Below are 8,944 nucleotides of genomic sequence, written 5' to 3'. Positions count from 1 at the left end.
TAATCAATGTGCAAACAAAATTTCACAGAAAGCAACTCTTCTAAAAATATCTCTTAGCTACAGTCATGTCTTCATATGGTTTACTGTATAGGATATTGTCGTGGAAGTGGTGCTTCCTCTGTAGCAGCATCCGCTACCGACACAGATTCCAGGACTCCAGACAGGAGATAAACTAACAAAGGATCTTCCAGCCACTCAGATCCTCAGCTTAACCCTCTCAATCTCTCCTCTACTCTTCTAGTTTATTTTCCTCTCTGGAAGTCTCTCTTCTTCAACTTCCATTCTGTCTAAGCCCTCCTAAGCTATTTCAAGTAAATCCTCATAGAAATGTTAATCCTACAAAACGTATTTTATATTAAAGATAAATCATTATAATTATTTAGAAATAAAAGTCATCGTAAATTTTATTTATTGTATCGATGTTAGAGTATACATATGTAACATTGAACTGCTGATGCACAACTATGTTAATCAAACGGCAAGGGATGGTGGAAATCAATGAACAATAAAAAGCATCTCATCTAGATAAGTACAATTTTTATTATAAATATTGATTCATAAAATTTATATTGCTAAATAATATTTTACTTTTGGGATGAACTGATATAATAAAAATAAGTTCCCGTTGCAGAATTTTAAGTGGTAAAAAGAGAAAGACGACCATATAAACTTTTGATAGAAGAATCCTCAAGTGTTTCAATTCAGAATGAAATATGCGACAATGAAAGATATTCAAAATTCAAAGTATTGGGTTTGCTTCAAATTATGATTTTAAAACTTTTCATTACTTTATGGTGTGCAGAGATGTGAGTAGATTTTCGGGCGCCATTAAAACGTCTGATTATTTGCTTTGTGTCCTTTATCTTTAGGAACCTTAAGGGGCTGCATTGCTGTCCAGAGACAGAGAGAGATCTTTGTTCCTCCTCCCGTTGTAATTACTTTCTCGCATTTTACCAAAGCCAAGTTATGCAATAATGCTGTCCTAATAATAATGACCTGGGAGGTGGCAAAGCACTGTCCCCTTAGTAGACGTCCTCGCCGAGGGAAGGGCTTCGGGCTCTGCAGCTTGAAGTCATCACACCACCACCACCAGCTGGAATGGTCCCTCTCCATTCTATGTAAGCCCCCAACTAGTATGTTACCAATGTGAAACCGCCTTCAGCGGACCCTGAAACTCAACTTATACTGCCATACGGCAAACAAAGTCAGTATGTAATTTGTATATATACTATATATTATCATATATTTGTAATTGTAATTATATATAAATAAAGAGGATTTGAAAATTAAAAAAAAAAAAAAATGCTGTCTATCATTCTCTTTATTCGATCGAATACAAATTTAAAACGGCATCCTATACAACATAATTTTGCAGATCTTTCCTTATCAGATCATCGCATCTCAGAGATCCCATTAAATCTTTTATCCCTAGTTTCGATTTCCTCCTTCCAAATCCCACTTTAATTATGTAATCATTTAATTTAATCATTTTCTGTCTAACTATTTCCCATATGATGAATATTTTTTTTTTTACTGATGTGGTGGCAAGATTATTAACGTCTTCAGCGGCAATAGTTGACGTTAACAAAGAGACTGTTTGAAATGAGTTTGCCACTGTCGAAATTATTATTAACCTCTTGTATATTTCTTTCAAATCTATTTTATTTATAATTCATTTAATGTTTCATTATTTTACATTTGTTTTAGTGGCAAACTCCAATTGAAACCTCTCGCCATATGATCAATTACTAACAGTTAATTAATAATGAAGAACTTGTGTTTCTTTTTTTGTTATCTTAAAAAACTGAATGTTTTTTGTTTATAATAATTGTAAACGTGTTGTTTTAATTTCAAGAATGAACATTGTTGTTTAGATAATAAAGTCCAAAAGATTCATCTTTATTATTATACAGTAGGAACAAGCAGTAAACTACTTTAGTTTATTTATTGTTTTAATAATTTGAGTTATTTTTTTATAATTAATCGACTAAGTTTAAATAATTCATGTTAATCGGCTACATGAGGTTGGTTTATATATAAACATTATCATACTTTGTTATTAGTATATAGAACTTATATACTCCTCACTAACTCCTTCGCTCTAAATCCCCTGTCAGGTTGATCACAGAACATAGACCTTACCGGACTCCAGTTTACGCCGAATTTAACGATATTTAACACTTGGTGGGAGATCAATGAAGTTTTCGGCCAGCGGGCATCTTTGCACTTGGCCCATACCACAACCATACCCCTGTATGACATTATAATATTGTTAATGCTATACAGCAGGCCTTCAATGTATAGCAAAGCGAGGTTGTTTCAGCTACTCTTCATGTGATGAGATATTTCAATAATTGCTTTATATAATATTAAATTCTTTGTAATGATAATGTCACTAGATATAGTAATTGTACCACAAAGAATAAGGCATATAGAATATGGGCATTAGAGTCTTAGAATCACAAAAACAAAGAAGTATGTGCTGAGACTAAACAAGGAGACCATTGATTTGTTTAATAAATCGATTACTTTTAGAATATGATTCAACAAAATGGTACACATTGAAACGATGCTGAGTTAAACTTAAATTTTAGGCTGATAGTATAATTACTTTAAGTGGATCAGTGAATCAGCGTGGTTGACTCGCAAACAGCGGACATCGCTCGTGAATACTGATAAAGTCTCCACTGGGAATAGTTAATGTGTCATCAACATTCCCCGCGGCTAGCTGTTTCATCCGATTTAGTCCCTGCACACAGTACGTGTATACTGCACATGTTTACTGACAATATATATTAATATACATATTATTACCTATAGCTACATAACTGTTCATATCGTTCTTGAACCAATTATTTTCGAAAAATAATTTCGACAAAATTTGACGAGGGCGTTTCTTAAGGGTCAGAATTTGTGGAAATATCTAGAATCGATTGAATTCTATCGATTTGTTGTAAATACAATGTTCCAAATCTTATTAATTAATTTCAGCAGTTTATATGTAATCTTTACACTTTTTTGAGACGGGTTGTTATTATTTAAATAAAATATATTTTATCCAATTTTACATCCACTCTTTATTATAGCATTAACAATCGGACGTTTCGGACAATTCGGGCATCCTCGAGGGCAATCTTAAATACAATATTAGAACCAATCAATTTTTAAAAAAACTTTATGCAGGCAATTCTATCCAGGTCATTAATTTCAGTCCACAAATACCCTATTTTGTCAATTCTTCATGTTAAATTAATTTTTTTTTAAATTTTCTTTATTGATTGATATTACAATCTGTCACACCGTTGTGGGCGAAAGGTGATGAATGATCACATTCATGCTAACATAAAATAATATCTCTATTAGTCATATAGTCATATCGAATAATAAAATCTCTCTTAAAATATATACAAACAGAAGGATAAAGAAAATGAGCATATCAAGCTATGTTCATGAAAAAATAAATTGCTATATATCAAGGCATTTTCACAACAGTATATCGTTAAATTATTCAGCCACATCTGCTCCGATACCAGTTCTCCAAGAAAGGATAATGGTCAACAAACAAAGGAGACCCCTGTGTTTGTGGACCGCACTGGTCTTGTGTATCAAAGCTTTTCACACATGCCGAAGACAGAAGCCATTAACAGGTAAAAATCTATATACCCTATGATCAGCAGTGGGTTCCCACCCCCTCTCAGGACCTAGGACCTAGGGGGCGTTGTAACTTATACCCAATGAGAAATAGGATTCCAAAAAGGCGACGCTCCTTTTTTGGATCAAGTGGAGGCAGAAGAAAAGAGATCAAGCCGGGGAAGAAGGGTGACTCGCCCGAGCATTATCGCCCCATCAGCCTCCTCTCGCACATGAGCAAGGTCTTCGAGCGGCTCCTACTTCACCGTCTCATGGAGCACTGCAGGGAAGCCGATGTAATACCACCCGAACAGACTGGTTTCCAACGAGGTGTCGCATGCGATCATCATCTGGAGAAGCTGCAAGCCCACACCATAGAGTGGATGAGGATGAAGAAGAATTGCGCCACTGCCTTCATCTCATTGGACTGCAGCCAGGCCTTTGAGAGCGTGTCCCACCCGCTGCTGCTCCGCCGACGGGAGGAGTTCAAGTTTCCCGTCGCCCTGTGCCAATTGGTCCGAATCGTACTAGTTCCTAGCTGAGTGGAAGATCATTCGTCGTAAGAGTTGCTGAAGACTTTTCGCCTCCAGTCCCCACCACCTGCGGAGTACCTCAAGGCTCGGTGCTTGGACCTCTACTGTTTGTCGTTTTTATGGCACCAGTAGTCACCATCAAGCATCGAAATGCAATGGTAGCAGCCTACGCCAACGACATCGGTGTCTATGCTTCCAGCATGAGAGCTGAACTGGCCCTACACTATGCACAAACTGCTTCTGCCACCATCGTCGCTGCACTGAAGAAGGACGACATCGAGGTTAATCCGTCGACGACCTGAGGTTTCCTGGACTCACTCTATCCCCCACGTGCGAAGGTAGAGCAGAGCTCAATAGATCCCAGCGCATCCCTCTCGCCACATAAATGGTAGTGAGCCAGTGGAGGCTGGACAAGTGCTCTAAATAGATTTAAAATTAAAAATATTTATCACAACTAATTTTCACTATTATAATTTATCACAAGATAAATTTGCTGTGACAATATCACACAAATCAGATTGTTGTGATAAGTTATAAAAGTGAAAGTTAACTGTGATTAAAAGTTTTAATTTTTAATTTAATATGAAGAATTGGCAAAATAGGGTAATTGTGGACTGAAATGAATGACCTGGGAAGTATAGCCTGCATAATTTTTTTTTTTGGTGTAGTTTTAATATTGTATTTAAGTTTGTCCTTCCCAAGATTTTCAAGTGTATATGAAACATACTACATATTTACTTATTGTATTATTTTGTACAGTTGTAAATTACAATAAATAAATAATTAAAAAAAAAAAAAAAAAAAGTTTGTCCTTGAGGATGGCCGAAACGTCTAAAGAAATTTAGATTGGCTTGAGAATAAAATTAATTTTAGTTAGCAGTTTATTTTTAATTTCACATAGCACAATATATATATATATATATCTTTATGAGGAAATTACTTGTCTAGGTAATTAATTTTAAAAAAGTTTATAATAAAACTTCTAGAATGAAGTTTGGCTTTATAGGCTATGTACTATTAACATGAATTTTGATCATCACCATTTCTGATATTTTCATTAGTTTCCGTTTCATTTCGTTTATCTTTATTTTGTTTCCTTTCATAATAAAAGTTGAGTGAATCGAATTTATTATCCAAATAAATTCAAAAAGAAAAAAACATGCATTTCTTCCTTCGTTTTCTAAACATTTATACAAGTCTTGAATTTGTAGCAAATGGCAAACGTGTACACATAAAATTTAGATATCCTCCTAAATGTTTTTGCTTAGTGGTTCTATCTTATCAAGTAATCATTATGACTATCAGCTTGCTATACTAATATATGTAGTCATAATAAAGAAAAGGGTCTTTTATATGTACAGAGTATATTTCACATCTACTTTATTCTCTATCCTAGGGTCCTATTTTTAGCGGTGTGTGGTCTTCTAGTCTGCTTTTGATGGCCGACATCAACAAGAAGATGTCCGGAGGTCCAAAAGGGCCATACTCTTCCAACATGTCTTCCACCCTCACTGGTAGATCCTTTCCCTGCGAAGGCAAAAAAAAAAGATAATATTAAAAAAATAATAGTAAAGCCTGACAAACTCTTAAGTTCTATCACTATCCATATATTTGTAGCAGATAATGGTTAGGAGTGAAAATAGACTATTAACCATTCTTACTGCCACCAGTGGAGGGTATGAAATTGTAATAAATCCCCCCAAAAAACCATTACGATTTTTTTCATAACCAGATTCAATTATATAAAAACAATAGTACAGATCGTCTATTTTGAGATAAATGGTCACGTGACACCTCTCCAGATTAAATAGCTTTCATAACATTCAAATGTTAACATACATAAATATAACTCTCATGAATTTCTTAGCTAAGCTATGTAAATTTAATCTTCATTTGAGAACATACTTTAGATTGTTAAATTAATGAAATTTGTGTATTTATAAAATAGAAACAATGCAAAAAATTGATCTATTCAAACAATTAAGAACACAGAATATCGTAAAGATATCTAACTGTCGAAGACAGAGTGAAATTTCAACAGCAACAAATAAATTGTAAACTTTTTTCTTTTTTTAAAAATTAAATATACTTAAAAATGTCAGTAATTAAAAAGAACAATATGGTATTTATGCTAAAAGGAACAAAACAATAATGTCAAATTATTAACTAACTGTGACATTGATCCCTTAGATGTTATCCAACTGAGCTCTTTTCAGTGTAGCCCGTCATTGCTGCTTCGAGCTCTCCAATTAGAGCCTTCTAATAAATTGAACCCCAACCACAATCCGAAGACTGAAGCCCAGGTTGCTGTAGGACATTCTGTTATGAATTCTATATTTATTAATTCAATTATTCAAACTACTTCTATTTCATTTATTTTTCTTTCTTCGTCTTTTTTTTCAAATTAACTTGTTAGTTTTTTTACCATTAGAAGGCAATTGTTTGTTTTGTTAGGTCTACAAATGTCGTTATTTTCGTTATTAATTTTACTTTTCCCTTTTATTAAGAAGTATTATTTTCATTTATTTATTTTATCTTATGTTCTTTCAATTATAACGTTATATATGGTTAGGGATGTCTTTTCCACGAGACTATACCCGCCATAATCAATTGTTACAAAAAATAAAAAAATGTAACGGTTATATTAACCATGTAAGGCCAACTAGCCCGATCTGGTATTAAATAAATAAATAATAAATTTAATAATTTTTCTGGAATACTAGAAGATTATTGATTGACCATGTGTTTAGATGAGTAGAATATGGTCCGGGAGCGGTAAAAAAAACTCAAATAGTAGATAATTATACTATTTTATTGAGCCAACGTTTCGCCCCACGTTGCAGGGCTTCGACAGGGCTAAAAAATATACAAACGCTATAGTTACAAAAAGGAAAAAAAGAGAAAAAACATAAGTGTAAAATAACAGGGGTATAAAATGTAATAATTTTTCTGAAAAACAGGTCCGCTACCCAAAATATTTAATTTTAATTGCACTATACTAGTCGCATGTTGTTAAGGAGTAAATGGTTTCTTCCTTTTCTTAAGAGTTACATACCGGGCGGTTATTGATATTATCATTCATCCATGGCTTTGTACTTTGAAAAAACAATTCTGATCTACACCCGAGAATCTACCGCATCCAAACTTATCAAATGTTATGTATCGAGGCATTAGCCATTATTACTACAATATGTTGTTTATTAAGGTATTTCGCCATCTGTCCCTTTTATCTATTCAGATAGGAGCCTTTCGAGGAACTTTTTAGTGCGTCCCTGGATATATACACATCTGTGTTTGGTTTGCCACATTCCCTTATTAGATCTACCAATACTTAAGTGTTACAACAAAAATGACAGTTTTTGAGGAAGGATCGGAATCCAATTAAGCACGTGCAGGACCTTCCTGGACATGTCAAACTATCCCACTCTCTCTCGGGCCTGGGTCACCTTTGGCCAATGAGGAATTAGGTTCAAAAATAAGGTAATGCCCCAAAAGGGAAGTGGGAGAAAAGGGACAGGACAACTAAACCAGGAAAAAAGGGCAGTGAAGAGGAGGACTTGGACGATAAAGGACCAGGCTTCAGAAGCAGGAGCTGAGCAAGATGCACTTCGACCAGACGAAGTCGTAAGAAGAGCCACGAGACCTGGACATCCCTTATGAACAAGACGACAGCTTCGGAACTACATCCAACGGCATGAATCATTCAAATCAACAGCTATAAGTATAAATTAAACAATAAGCAATAATGTAACAATCATATATTATGGCAACCATTTATCTGAATCATAACAATCATTGTAGTAAATTGTAAATAAATGCTTAGTCTCTTTATGTAGTTTATATACTATTACATAACCCAATACCACCCCTTTTTATATTATATAATTAATGGTTACAACATTTTATAAATATAAAGGTATTTTAATTAGTAAACGGGTAAACACACAAATAGCCTTTGGAAAAGAATACAATTATAGTAACAGTTTTTCAAGACTCAATAAATTAATTAATTAACTTATTTTTAGACAAGTGCCTTCAACGATTACCCTGGCATCTCGACTAAAAATTGAGACAGTACATAGCACAAGATTGTTAGAATGGAATCGCTATCTAAGATATATTTATTCTAGTAATTATTGGATTGAAACATTTACCTCTGTCACTACGCAAGTGAACCAAAAACTCTTCAATATCTTCGTAATCGAGTCGAACTGAAAGAGAAAGCTGTAAGCTGTCATCAAGAGAAACATTTTCTTGTACATGCTGAGGAGCGATCGTTGATAACAATCAAAGATAACTAAATATTCCAACATTAACAGATGCTTTCATTAAAAATGACAACAATGGAACATATCTCTTTAAATTATTGTTGTTATTTATTACGATAACTTACACTTCAAAATTAGAATATTTTGTCTTATTTTATCCCAGAGCAATCCAAATCTATTGAAAGATAATAATTCATAAAATGATTTGAAAAACATATTTACATTTGCGTTTTACTTTTTTATCGAAGTTTATAACTTAGAGAAATATTGGAAATTGGTTGACAAATAAAATTCATATAGGAATAGCAATGTATTCATGTATTATGGTTGCTGACGTTTTGGTCTACTACCAGTTTCAGGAAAATATAAACACTACTAGAAAATAAGGATAGCAGAAACCGTTTGAGTATTCCATTCAATAAGAAATAAAAAAAAACGTAAAATATGCAGAGAAATATACAGCAATAAACAATTGGTCACCATGATAAAATATTTAAAACGTTTTGTATGTTT

The 8,944-nt window shown here is 33.6% G+C and overlaps 1 long non-coding RNA gene across 1 annotated transcript; it reads right to left on the bottom strand.

Annotated features, from left to right (window-relative positions):
• Positions 1-5,508: 5,508 nt before the first annotated feature.
• On the bottom strand, positions 5,509-8,474 carry LOC112211029 (uncharacterized). Its single transcript, XR_002945411.2, has 2 exons — positions 8,318-8,474; positions 5,509-5,690 (listed from the first exon to the last, which is right to left on the bottom strand). It is a non-coding gene; the product is annotated as an uncharacterized lncRNA (long non-coding RNA).
• Positions 8,475-8,944: the final 470 nt, after the last annotated feature.

The sequence above is a fragment of the Halyomorpha halys genome, unplaced genomic scaffold (assembly GCF_000696795.3).
Source record: "Halyomorpha halys isolate HHAL.00 unplaced genomic scaffold, Hhal_1.1 Scaffold738.1, whole genome shotgun sequence".
NCBI lineage: Eukaryota > Metazoa > Arthropoda > Insecta > Hemiptera > Pentatomidae > Halyomorpha > Halyomorpha halys.
This window is presented reverse-complemented; position numbering and strand designations above follow the sequence as displayed.